Here is a 14,451-nt window from a genome sequence, read left to right as displayed (position 1 = left end):
TCATGAGATAGCCCATTAATCCCATGAAGAGGCGTCTTCAACACCCCCCTCCCAAGCTTTTTGTTCATAAAAGCTGTCAGTACCTCTTCCTTTTAGGGTTTACCATCAATAGCTCGTTAAACTTTCTCTTACGGAACGACCGCCGTAGTTCAGGTGTTGGTTGAGGAGGTTCAAGATCAAAAGTTTCAAAGCCAGTGTCTATCGGCTCATTTTCCAATGGTAGACTGTCGCTGGTTTCAACTGATCGACATCTTCTTAGCTGGTTCTGGTGACGTTTGTGGGTATATGTTGATTCTTGGATGATATATACTATGTCACCGACTCTCTTAGTAATTGTACCCACCTCCAAGAATGGTGTGTTGTTTTTATAACTTTTGAAAAACACGCTTTCACCTGACATGAAACGTTTACTAGGTACACAACTGGTCACTAGTAGCCTTGACTTTTGGGGTAAGAGCTTGTCAAAAACGGATCTCACTTTCTACGCAAACATCGTTTCTGCAGGTGAGACTGCTGTTGGTGTGTTTGGGTTGGGTGTAATCCTATACATGCATAGAAATTGTTGAAGTGCTTCATCTGTTGAGGTCCCAAAGAATATGCATGGGGAAGACTTGGTAGAAATTAGCCAGGCCTAACTTTGTAGTGCTTGCACATTATTGGGAGCAGCCATGTTCTTTATGGCTTCCACTCTCTCAAGATCGGGGTCTCTACCATCTTCATCAATAATGTGACATAAGTAACGTATTTCCTTCATCAGGAAGTCACGCTTTGCTTCTTTTACTTTTAAACCGAAACTTTGAATTCTTTCAAAAACTTCATGTATATGTTTTCGGTACTCATCTGTGGATTTACTGGCCATGACAATATCATCCAAGTAGGTGCAAGCGAAATCAAGGCTACTCAACATGGTGTCCATGACCCACTGGAAAATCGCAGGGGCGACCTTGACGCCGAAAGCTAACCTTCCAAACTTGTAGAGTACCCTGTGTGTATTTATACAGAGGAGTTTTGAACATTTCGCCTCGACGGGGATTTGCAAATATGCATCGCTCAAATTCTCCTTAGAAAATACTTTACCACCATTTAATTTGTTGAATATCTCCTCTGGTGTGGGGAGTGGTAATCTTTGAGGGCTGCATTCAGACCTGTGGGGAAATCCGCACAAACAAAAATCTGGTTTGTCTTCTTGGTCACATATACGGTAGAGGCTGCCCTATCATTGCTGCTACTTTCAATAGTATTCCGGCCTCTTCTAGCTGATCCAATTCCTTGTCGATTTTCTCTGCAGCTGCAAATGAGACGTTTCGTTTCTTCTTGAAAATGGGCAGAGTGTTTTCTTTTAATTCGAATCTTGCTATAGCCTTTGTACATTTTCCTAGTCTTGGTGAGAATATTTCTGGAAATTCCTCCTTTAACTCGTCCTTCAGTTGTTGCGCCTCCATAGACAAGTCTCCTACCTATGACAGAATTTATTCATAGGTTGGTCCCACAATTCGAATCACTCCACCCAGCCAGTACCAAAGAGGTTTTCGGATGTCCTATGTACATACACTTTCACTTTTTTAGTAACACCATTTAAGGTCACCGGGAGTGTGAGCTCTCTCTCAAATTCCACTTTATCACCTGTCACAGCTCGAGCTGATTTTTTCATCTTCCGCATGGTTGGTTTCCTTAGCCTTTTCCACGTCATAAAGTTAATGCTGGATGAAATCCAATTGTAGATGCACAGTTTTATTTGCGATGTTAACTGTGACATATTTGTGCTGGTTCTTATCCGAATGCAAGTCGGATCTAGTCTGTCGAACGATGTTCCTTCCTGCACTAGATCACTTGTGGCCCTTCCTGCCACATTCGTTTCAATACTTATTTTTGTAAAAACATTGACTCGACCAATGTTTCCTGCCACAGCAATACTACAGGCTTGTAGGTGATCCGGGTTTTATGACTGGGTGGTACTTATTAGGTGTAGCCTAAGTTTTCTTACTTCCAGCTTTGCTTTTTCAGGGTGAGTATTTTTCTGGTCTGAAGGTCGTCCTTCTAATGAATGTTGCACCTGACTGATCGACGTGTCTCGAGTTGTTCCTTACGCAGACTACCCGTTGACAATCCTCGGCCAATTTTTGGAGGGTGAGGCCCTGTTCGCTCTCAAGTCTAGAAAGCACACGTCGTCTAATCTCAGCATTTTTTAGATGCTCATGGAATCTACATTTAGTTTTAAGCACAGATAAAGAGTAGGGGAAATTAGTGATAGTGTTTTCTGCTAGACGGGTGTTTCTTGTGAAAATTTGGCGAGGGGGGACCATAGAATGGAGCTCAGCCGAGCACTTGCCATGAAAATAACGATAAAGCAGAGACAAACTCGCAACGTCTCTTCTGTGAGAAAGAGGTTGCAGGGAAGAGAAAAGGACATCCCCCACAAGGCTACAAAGTCTATTTTGAACTCTATCAAGGCAGGATAAGTCCTTTCTAGCAGCTCCTGCCCAAATGTGGCAACAGTACTCCATCCTTGGCCGTACCTGGCGTTTATATAGATAGAGAATTGCATCAGCAGTATCTACTGGATCCCACCATTTTTCCAGCGGCTTTGGCAACGGATTTTATGTATGTGTTCCATTTAAGATCAGAAGTAAAGGTCAAGCCCAGAATCTTGTCAAAACATGAGGCATCCCCGAGACGAGAGACATTCATTTCAATTGATACCAGATGGGGATCAGAGTGTTGATGATGTAAAGATAAAAGCTTGGTTTTAGATGCATTAAAAGTAACAAGCCACCTCTTTCCCCATTGTACCACTTGCTCAAGATCAGAGGAGAGAGAATCAGAGAGAACTTGGTCGTTTATGGTCTAAGATGTGCTACAATAGATAGAAGTGTCATTAGCAAAAATGTCTACGAATGATGTAAGGATGTGATTTGGAAGATCATTAATATAGATCAGGAAGAGAGTTGGTCCCAGGATGGACCCCCGAGGGACTCCAGCATTTATACTAAGAGCTTCTGATTTTTGCCCATCAACTACTACTCTTATGAAACTATCAGAGAGAAATAATTTAATAACTGAGAAGACATTTCCAGCTATACCGTGAAGTAAACCTTTATGCCATACGCTATCAAAGGCCTTTGATATTTCAAGAGCAATTGCCCTAGAAAGATAGCCTCTTTCGAGAGATTCGCTATTCCTATGAGATATAACTGTAAGCACATCTGCTGTAGATCTAGCAGAACGGAAACCATATTGCGTGTCACTAAGAAGGTTATTTTTGCTGAGATGGTTGATTACTAACACAGATTCCAGCAACTTACTCATGACGCACAGGAGACTTATTGGCCTGTACTGTGAGGGAGATGAGCGATTACCTGAATTCTTAAATACAGGGCATACTGATGAGATTTTCCAGGGTGACAGGAAGCAATTCTCCTTAAGACACCGTTTAAACGGTTTTGTAAGGATGGACACAAGTTATGGTCGAAGTCTTTTGAGTACTATAATTGGAATATGGTCAGGGCCGGTTTTTGATCAGCTTGGCAACATCACGTACATATATTTGTATATCACATAGCATTTTTTTGATACAGGAGGAAATATTGGAGGTTGGCAGCCTTGGTCGCAAAGGTTAGAATTAGCTGCGAAGTTCTTGGCAAAGAGTTTGGCTTTGTCTGATGCTGACAATATTACCTCAGGTCCATTTAGGAGAGTTGGGATAGAGCACACGCTTCTGTTCAGGGTTCTGTTTGCTATTTGCCAAAACTGGTCGGAACCAAGCCGCTGCTCAGCTACTTTGGACTTGATGGACTGAGCATACAACTCTCTTGCGTTATTTATTACTTTTTTACAGTGGTTGTTGGCAGTTCTGAAAGCGGCTTTAGTCTCAGTACATCTATTACGCTGGAAGCAATGGAAAAAGTGATTTCTATGTACAATGGCAGCAGCACATTCCGGAGAGAATCATGGCTGGCTGTTAGGTTTTTGCTGGAATTTTTTCGAGGGTATGAAACGGTCAATACCTACAATTAACCATTCCATCAGGTCTGATACTATAGAGGACACATCCTTTTAAACATGGAACGCAGAGGTAGATCTGATATAAATGTGTGGAAGCTATCCCAGTCAGCCATAGATTATTGATATACTGTACGATGGAGAGGTACATATGGGGACTTATTACATTTCATTTTTATCTTAATTGATACAACTGAGTGGTGGGAAGATCCAAGTGCGGACAGAACAGAAGCTGAACACAGTTCAGGGCAAGTTGTGAGAAAGAGGTCTAGGAGTCTTGCATACTGGCTGTCAGTATTGTGAACACGGGAGGGTTCGTGAACAATCTGAGTGAGGTCATAAGCCATGGAGAAATCATGACAGAACCTCCCCTCATCATCGGTCTTGTTTGAGTGAGTTAACCAGATGAGATGGTTACCCCACAGAACAAATGTATTTTGAGATTGTTGCTATACAGCATAAATGTTTTTTTGAGATGGTTTATCCATACCATAAATGTATTTGAACATGGTGGCTCCTCACCACAAATGTTTTTGGAGATAACGCTACCACGAATGTTTGTCATAAAGTATAAAACCTGAAAATGAAGGTACAAATATTAACTTATTAGCAGGCCACCCGGCGTTGGCCAGTCGTAAAATATGCATAATATTATATTTTAATTCATACAGAAATTAAGACATGTGCATGCGAGTATTATGTTTTTTTCTAAATAGTTCACTTTTTGTAAGTAAAAAATGTACCCAAGCTTAAATTGAAACCAAAACCTAAAGACAGTGAGTCAAGTACGATAACCATTAGACCAGCTTGATACGACCTTTACAAAGTGTTTTCAAATCTGCTTATTCTTAACATAAAGAAGCTGTTATGTTTCATGGTCGCGCATGCACATTTGTGAAACAGTTGTCAAACAGATAAGAATATGTACCAATTTTTCACCTTTGACCACTTACCAGGTATTTTGTCCGGATGAAAACCAAGGAAAAAATTTTCCACATATTTGAATATCATATATACCATATTTTAAGTCTGTAAATCAAAAGTTCTTATAGGTTGAGAAGTGTCCTCACACACACATTCTCACTTTCATAGATATATAGATTAATATCGCTACTCATTTTATTGAAATTATTTGGTCTAAAAATAAGCTTGTTTTATTTTTATATAAATTCTATTCACACCATATCGACATTAACTCAATAAATATTGAAACTGGCTATTATTATAGCATTCCAAAAATAAACAAAATGTCTCACTATAAAAATCTAATTTGAATTAGTGTAGCATTTTATGTATTCGAAAATATTACAATCTGTTTTATGCAGAAAAACTAATTTAATCATTCATTCAACTGATATTTATCAAACGAATTAAGTAAGTTTATAGATAAAAACTTTATCACATTAAATTCATAAATGAAACGCTGGCAATCAAAGCTGAAAAGTGAATCAAAATTTTTATCAAACCAAATCTGAATATTTTTGAAAGTTAAAAGTTTTGTAAGAAATGTTGTTATTAACGTTTTTTTTTTCTTGCTTTATATAATGAATGAATTTATAGAAAATATTAAAGAGAATATAATGATCATAATGGAATGGGGTTTAAATTCTTAGCTCAGATCTATCTAGAACCTTTAATAATAATGATAAAAAAATTCTGCTGCTTATCTGATCAATGAACTACACTCATCATGCACTTTCACAACTGGATGAAAGCAAATCTTTTTCTTTCTTTTTTAGTTTTTTTTTCAGGAAAAATTAGACAATCAAAGACATTGAGAGGTTTAAGAAAATAATATAAGTCTACATTTATCCCTAATTCACTTCAAGAATGAGCAATTACTTAGTCATTGACTGACGCTCTCTCATTAGATACCATTGATCATTTTTCCTTCTATAAGTAAAACCAAAAAATGCCATTCATAGAATACAGCTTAAGAAGTTTATACAATCAAAGAAATAGAAGCTGAGAATCCTGCAACGTTAAGCAAAATACTGATCCATGAACGTGTGATGAAACTTCATCATGAAAAGTAATAAGAATGATTCTTTTTTCCTCGCCAAACTTTCTTCACGAAAAACGTTATCATGAATTCATTGATTAGTTATCTTTGAATTTGTCCCAGAATAAGAATTTTATAAATAACTTAAGAATTTGACATATTACAGAATACAGAGTCGCCATGTGCACTAAAAAGCATAACTGATACGCAGATTTAGGTTACTTTCTTGAGTAATGGCTTCTTCAAGACATACTATTTATTTATTTATAGTTTATGACAACAGATTGATCACAATAATTCACTTTGGTTTGTGTACTTCAATTTTAGCCACAAACAACTTTTATATTCACATTTGAAAGCTTTAAGGTCATATTTACATTCCTCACTTGATTTAAATTTTTTATTTTGCATTATTTTACATAAAATAAATAAAAGTGTCGTATTTTTATGGCGATATGAAATTAGAAGGTAAGTTCAATGTTTTTAAATTTGCAGATAGAAAGTAATTTCTTGCTAGAATTAAGGTTTGTTTAAAATTGGCTAATTCTTGCATGATTATGAAAAATAACACGTTTTTACTTATATTATTTTTTCTTAGAATTAAAAAAAAATAACTAGTTCTGTTTATTTGTATCTATCTGACGTTGTCCGGCAAGCAGTGAAATTATTTTCGCTTTTAATTTGTCTTAATTTTTTAAACTTAAGGCAAAAAATTTCTATTATATTCTTCAACCTAACATAGGTTATTATTTCATATTAGCAGTCATCGCGGTAAGACAATATTATTTAAAAATAAATTGCAGCTAAGTAGCTTATTATAATATCAATAACATAGGACAATAACAACTGAAAATTAACTAATCAAAAATTCAGTTTGACTTGTCAGCTTAATTCATGCTTGACTTAAAAAATCCGACAATATAATGTTATCTGGTTTTATTTTTAAAATTATATTATATCATATAATTCAACCTAATTTATTTACTAATTACAAAACGATTGTTTTCTTTTTCAAATCTTTTAGGGGTTATTTTTTAGCAATAATAATAATAATCATGAAATACACACTACAATAATTCTTTACTTCCTTATCACCCGACCTGTGGGATTTAAAGTAGAATTTAGGAAGTATATATTCACTAAACATTTTTATTGCTTTTTTTCTGTATACATTATACTTTTCTATAAATATTGCAGCTCAATTTTGAGGTACCTTATTTTTTACATAACGTTTTAAATATATATAAAAACTCTCATGTTCGATACAGAAGACCTTATGAAAAACCAAGTTTAATTTTAAGTCTCTATGAAAATAAGTTAAAAAATAATTCTATGTATACCAGGAATAGGTTTTTGCCAACTATTTATCTTTCATGGTTGAAGTCTTAAGTTTTTTTTGGGAGGGGGAAGGGAGTAAATGATTAAATAGTGCTGAACGACTAAAAGAATTGTATTTTGTTAAATAAATATTATTCATAACCAGCTTATCATATTCAATACACGGCAAATGTGAGAGTTGAAAGAATTTTTCATTATTTATTTTCGGACGCTTATTTTATATAAGGAAATGTAAATTCAATTTTCTATTGCGAATAATAGAATTTAATATTTATTTAATAAATGCATGAAAATAATTTTATTTCAAACTGAGCAAAAATTAGAATATGGATAAATTCCTGTACACTAAAGTTTGTTCTCCTTTTTCTTTACCCCAGATTTCTTTGTTTGAGATAATTTTCAGTTCTTACAATAAATATAACATAATTTTATAGTAAATATGAACTAGATGTATGATAAATTACTTAAAAAATATTTTTGTGTAAAAATGTTTATGTTCAAAGCAAGTAAGAACCTCTAATAGTTCACGTAAATAACTCTTAAGTTTTTAAAAAGAGATGTTCTGCTAAGCTGAGTTTTCTTTGAAGGTGATTATTAATAAATTTCGAAATATTCTTTAACTGCCAAAATATATGTGATGAAATAGTTTAGTCTATAGCAAATAACATGGCTTAACAGCATCAAATAAAAAGTGTGTCCCTGTACATGACAATTTGTTCAATTAGTCTTCACTATAGAATGCTTTGTTTAGAGTAATTTCATTTTTTAGAAAAGCTTTTGGTAGCTTTAGCAACAAACACTAACAACAAACTATACAAAGAAAAAGATACATTGAGGTTATTATGCGTCATTTTCACAAATTGCTTCTTAGTTTGGTTTAGCCCAGTTGCTAAGAAGTCTAGAGAACATTTTTTTTTTAGTCAGAGCCTACATTCAGATGATTAGTGCTTTTATTATAACTTAATTATTCTCCAACAGCACTTGTCTCATTCATCTTGTTTTTCTCACTTCTTTTTAGCTTCCTGGTGCAAATCTACGTCTTTTGACTGAAGAGTAAAGGTAAGGTTTTCTATTTATTGCCAAAAAATGAGGGTATATTCTCCACTAAAAATTCTCCTTTGTCAGTGTCCATATGAATATGTCTGAACTGGCAAAGTTAAAAAGAAATAAAAAGAAAAAGAAAGAAGACGTTTTGAACTAAAATGTTAAAAAAAAAAAAACGAAAAATGAAGGAAAAGCTTACGAATCAATAATAAAAAAAAATTAAGTTTTATTATTGAAAAAGATTGAAGGTGAGGTTATCTGACTTACTGTTTGCTTTCTCAATTCCCCTAAATAATCAAAATGTATTCAGCTAGCAGTTTATACTTGGTAACGTTTGTTTTACAGGGCATATATATATATGTATATATATATATATATATATATATATATATATATATATATATATATATATATATATATAGATAGATAGATATTCAGAATGCGAGAGATTATATATAATAAATTCCACAGCCAAACAACGTTGCAGCCCACAAGATCCATGGCTGTGACATTGTTTGGCTGTGGAATTTATTATTTTTATATATATATATATATATATATATATATATATATATATATATATATATATATATATATATATATATATATAGTAATTTATAAAATATGTATGACGATTAAGCTTAATCGCCATATATATTTTATAAATTACTAACTAGCTATGCCTACGTATTGAGCACTTTGAAGTAAATACTTAAAGTTTACGCATGAATCTATACTTTCGTATATTAATTTTATGTGAGTAATTGAAGTAGTTATATATATATATATATATATATATATATATATATATATATATATATATATATATATGTGTGTGTGTGTGTATACACGTTTTATTTGTTTTTACGTAGACATTTAGGTATCGCTACACAGTCATGAGTATGTTTCAGTCAAGTATGAATATATAAATAATGAGACATTATCAGGCTATGTTAGAACTGAACATTTAACAAAACAATATCGCCTGATGATATCTCTAGTAATTCATAACTAGTTGACTGAAACATACTCATGAATGTATAGTAGTACCTAGATGCTTATATAAAATTAAATAAAAAATATATCTTCTTCTATTTTGTATTGAGCACTCTTGGATAAACATCATTAAACTCATTGGATGTTTTACTTCTGAATAATATTAACCTGAAATAATATATATATATATATAATGCATGGTCTGGTATGGACGTGTGTTAAAAGCACACAGATGTCTTAGTGTCATACTGTGCTCCCCCCAGACAAATCAACCCCACGCGCACGTCTTTACCACTGCCACGCAGATGGGGCTCTGATAAATGGCGAGTGTCCTGTGCCGTATAACTGGACCTCCACTGCCTTGTGAGCCAAGGTTCTTTTAACTAAATGCTACGGGTGTGGTAACCCTGACAGAAACCTCCAGAGGAGCTTAGGCCCTGTCAGCTGCGGCATACATGATCCATTGACGTGTGGAGTATGCTCTGATACCCAGCAACCTATGTCCCAGTCATGGATCAAATGGCATGGTGGGTAGAGAGGGCTCCTGTAAGCCGTGGTGTAGGCAATCTCTCTAGGAGAAGGAAAACCCTGATATAAAACCTGCGGCGACTGCTGCTTCCAATGATGTTGACGTGGGATTGTCTCAGTGCAAAGTCTTTCCTCACTATAAAAAGCTTCAAGCACAGGCATTACTTGATATGCAATGCAATACATATTTTGCAATCAGTGTGTATCTTGATAACAAAAAGACTGGCCGTAGCATAGCCTGAAACGGCAAACGGACATTCAATGCGGACTGATGCAGATATGAGCATGAATGGCAATAAAGGCTCTGGAACTTTCAGGGTCTGGCCTGGTAGGTGTTCAGGGCACCACAGCTTGGACCCAGTCATCACTGGATGTGCTGGACTATTGAGGGCTCATGGAGGTAACCGTCTAGCACATGCTGCTAGTTACGCTCAAGTTTGTGTCATTTGAGCCAGAAATATATTAAGTAATGGCAATACTCGGGAATGAGTTGCTGCCATTATATATATATATATATATATATATATATATATATATATATATATATATATATATATATATTAAGTAATGTGATTTATAATTTAAAAGTTTTAAAATTTTTAAAATTTAAAAATCAAAATTTAATTAAATTAAAAATCAGTTTCATAAGAAGGAACAACAACAAAGTCAATTATCTAAATTACAACGAGCATTTCCTGTATTTTAATTAAACTAGTAATTTCACTATTACATTAAAATACACTTAGCTCTTTAGACTATTATTCTAATCTCCTTTAAATTATATATATATATATATATATATATATATAATTATTACTATGACTTTTTTTATTGTACTTAATTACATCTGGTCAGAAGATTCGAACCTGGCCACGAAGCCACCCTGACTCCATTAGCAAGGAACAAACCCACATAGCCAATGTTAACCACGAGAAATACAGCTGAAATTAAAAAAAAATTCTTTTAAATGTCAAGACGGTGACAGTGATCTAATGATTATGATATCATGATTTGTGCATGTAAGCTTAAGTGACCGACTTTTGAATTGAACTTAGATTTTTCAACAATAAGAACCGAGTTTTTAAAGGGCTGACACAATTATTAGTATAATAATTTTTTTAAAACCTACAGACACTAGTGTTTCATCCTTTCGAGAATCATCAGTGCAGGGTGTCACAATTACCGTCAGCTGGTAGAGTCAAACCCGGTAAAAAAGCCATCTCTGACTCCATTAGCAAGGAACAAATTCACATGGCCAACATTAACTGCGACAAATACATACATTTTTTTTAAATGTCAAGACGGTGATAGTGATCTGATGATTATGACAACATGATCTGCGCATGTAAGCTTAAGTGATTGACTTTTAACTTCAGCTTAGCATGCTCAACTTCTTGATGGAGGAGAGACTAAAACTTGCTAATATGATTTCAAATGATCTGAAACAACAGCAAGGGGAGACTTGATTCCAAACTTCCATTATATTTTTTAAAATCTCTTTATATTACTCTTTTTTTTAATATTTATATGTATCTGAATACATATCAATGATAAATATTTCTCATGTGTTATATCTCCCTTTTTTGGTTTTCATACAAACAGTACATTTCACAGGATAATTTCATAAGGGTTATTTGATACTGGAGATATTCAAAATCATCCCTTATTTCAAAGAGCTTTTGGTAGCTTTAGCAACAAACACTAACAACAAACCCACATAGCCAATGTTAACCACGAGAAATACAGCTGAAATTAAGGGCAGAGGATTTTTGGGAAATATCAGATATTTTGTTATTCATATGGCAAACTAGGAAAACACATAACTAAGATTGCAACATTTTATGACTGTGAAATGGGTTATGTAAACTTTGCAAACGAGTGACAAAAAATTAGACGTTCCCCTTAATATGCAACATAAAGAGCAAAGATTAAACTTACTATTACAGAAATTAAGCTAAAGGTTTTTCAAAAAACCTTAGTTTGTAAAAGTCTAATGATTGATTACTTATTTGTAAAAAGACAAAAAGCGCCCAAAATAGGTTCTGGATGATGGATGATCCCTTTAATGTGCGACCTTAAAAGCAAATGTCACATAGTGCACTACACAATTCCAACGAGCCTTCATTTGTTAAATTCTGACCAATAGTCGCTGGAACTTATAAAATTGCCAATATATATATGTATATTTTGGCAGCAAGTCAGAGTTATTTTTATTTTTGATTTTTCTGGATATCTTTTCCATTCGCTGAGCAGTCTTTTTTTTCAGCTGGCGTGTTATAATGACGCCCAAACGTTGTTGTTCAGCCATATTCTTCTCAAGTGCTTTCTATCGGTGTATCCGATGATTATCCGGAGCGATTGTTGTTGCTATCATTTTCTTTTTCTTTTCCTTTGAGGCATGGTGTATTTATAATTTTTTTTTGATAAATACACTAAGCCTAAAATTAGCACCCACTTTATGGCCACCTTGGCTATAAAGTGGGTATTCATTTTATGTCATTGTATGTTTTACATTGTTTTCGTTTTCAGCACCCTATAAATGACAATTTTTAAGGATTTTTTTGTGGGTGACAAATACTGCACCTTTACCAATATTTAAATTATAGTTAATTGTTTTACTAGTTTTGCATATGAATTACAAAACCTTTCCACAAAACCTCTGGCGTTGAAGAAGAGGGGACTTAAACTTGATGTTACGGTTTAACAATGATCTGAAATAACAGCAAGGGGAGACTTGATCCGAAATATTTCTCATATGTTATATCTCCACTCCTTTGGAAATAGGGTACGATTATGAATATCTCCAGTATCAAATAAAGTTTCTACATTGTGAAATTTACTTTATGTATGAAAACCAAAGAGAGGCGATATAACATATGAGAAATATTTTGAATCAAGTCTCCTCTTGCTCTTATTTCAGATCATTTGAAACCATGGCATCAAGTTTTTGTCTGCCCTCCATCAAGGCCTGAGGTTTTGAGAAAATATCATATATTTTGTAATTCATATGCAAAACTAGGAAAACAAATGACTATGATTGAAGTATCAGTAAAGGTGCAGTATCTTTCCACCCACAAAAAAATCCTTTAAAGTTACCACTATTATAGGTTTTTGAGGGTGCTGAAAACGAAAATCCCAAGAAACTAATAGTTTCCAAGATATGAAGAAATTATAAAGGGGAGGATCACTTTTCTATATTAATTTAACATAAAATGAACATCCACTTCATGGACAATGTGGCCATAAAGATATGGATCATTTTACATTAAATTAATATAGAAAAGTGATCCCCTACTTCTTGAAACACTAGTGTGCGACATTAAGGGCAAATTTCGCATAGCCCACTACAAAATTCAGATCATTAGCCTTCCAACGAACCTTCATTTGTTTAATTCTGATCAGTATTTCGAATCTATAAAATTGCCTAATAAGTGGTATATCTCTATATGGATATATCTATACTCATCGCCAAATTGAATATTGAAATGTTCATATCTTTGGTTCTAGAAGAAGAAAATACTATTCTAAGGTTAAAATTTTATGACAATTGGTTAAAAAAGAACCTAAATTTTCAAACCAATTAAATATACCCAAATTAACATACTTAAAATAACTATTTGTATAGTGTCCTAGCAAGCCAGCTTTAGTTTTGCTGCTTTGGGATTAATCTTGCTTCGGATTTTTTTGCTTGGTTATCTCCCCTGTGGCCTTGCAATGCCAATACTAGATATACTACTTTTTTGGGCAATTATATAAGTTCGAAATCTTGGCGATTATTGATCAGAATTTAACAAATGAAGGTTCGTTGGAAAGTTAATGACCTGTCTTGTGTAGTGGGCTATGTGAGATTTGCCCTAAAGATCGCACATTACAGTTTAATAAAGTGGGAGATCACTTTTCCATATTAATTTAACATAAATTAGCACCCACTTTACGGCCACCTTGGCTATAAAGTGGATGTTCATTTTATAGTATATTACATTTTACGGACACCCATAATAGTGACAATTTTAAAGGATTTTTTGTGGGTGAAAAAATACTGTACCTTTACCAATATTTCAATCATAGTTAATTGTTTTACTAGTTTTGCATATGAATTACAAAACATCTGATATTTTCCTATAACTTCTGGCTTTGATAAAGAGGAGACAAAAACTTGATGCCATGGGTTTAAATGATCTGAAATAACAGCAAATGGAGACTTGATTCGAAATATTTTTCATATGTTATATCTCCCCTCTGTGATTTTCATGCTTAAAGTAAATTTCACAATGTGTAAATATTATTTGATATTGGAGGTATTCATAATCGTACTCTATTTCCAAAAGAAGGGAGATATATAACGTATTAAAAATATTTGGAATCAAGTCACCCCTTGCTGTTTTCAGATCATTTGAAACTATAGCAGTAAGTGTTAGTCTCCACTCCATCAGAGTTTTGTGGGAAAGATATATATATATATATATATATATATATATATAAAGAGAGAGAGAGAGAAAGAGAGAGAGAGAGAGAGAGAGAAAGAGAGGTGGGAAGAGATAGAG

The 14,451-nt window shown here is 33.8% G+C and overlaps 1 protein-coding gene across 7 annotated transcripts in view; it reads left to right on the top strand.

The window, feature by feature from the left end:
- The window catches only part of LOC145284706 (uncharacterized), a 2,222,015-nt gene that overhangs the window by 1,222,729 nt on the left and 984,835 nt on the right, over nucleotides 1-14,451 (top strand). For all 7 annotated transcript variants that reach the window (XM_080133597.1, XM_080133600.1, XM_080133596.1 and 4 more), the window contains one exon: nucleotides 8,358-8,398. The gene's annotated coding sequence lies outside the window, so the exon portion shown is untranslated. The remainder of the gene's footprint in view (nucleotides 1-8,357; nucleotides 8,399-14,451) is intronic.

The sequence above is a fragment of the Euprymna scolopes genome, chromosome 9 (assembly GCF_053919585.1).
Source record: "Euprymna scolopes isolate OS-2025 chromosome 9, ASM5391958v1, whole genome shotgun sequence".
In the NCBI taxonomy this organism is placed as follows: domain Eukaryota; kingdom Metazoa; phylum Mollusca; class Cephalopoda; order Sepiida; family Sepiolidae; genus Euprymna; species Euprymna scolopes.
This window is presented reverse-complemented; position numbering and strand designations above follow the sequence as displayed.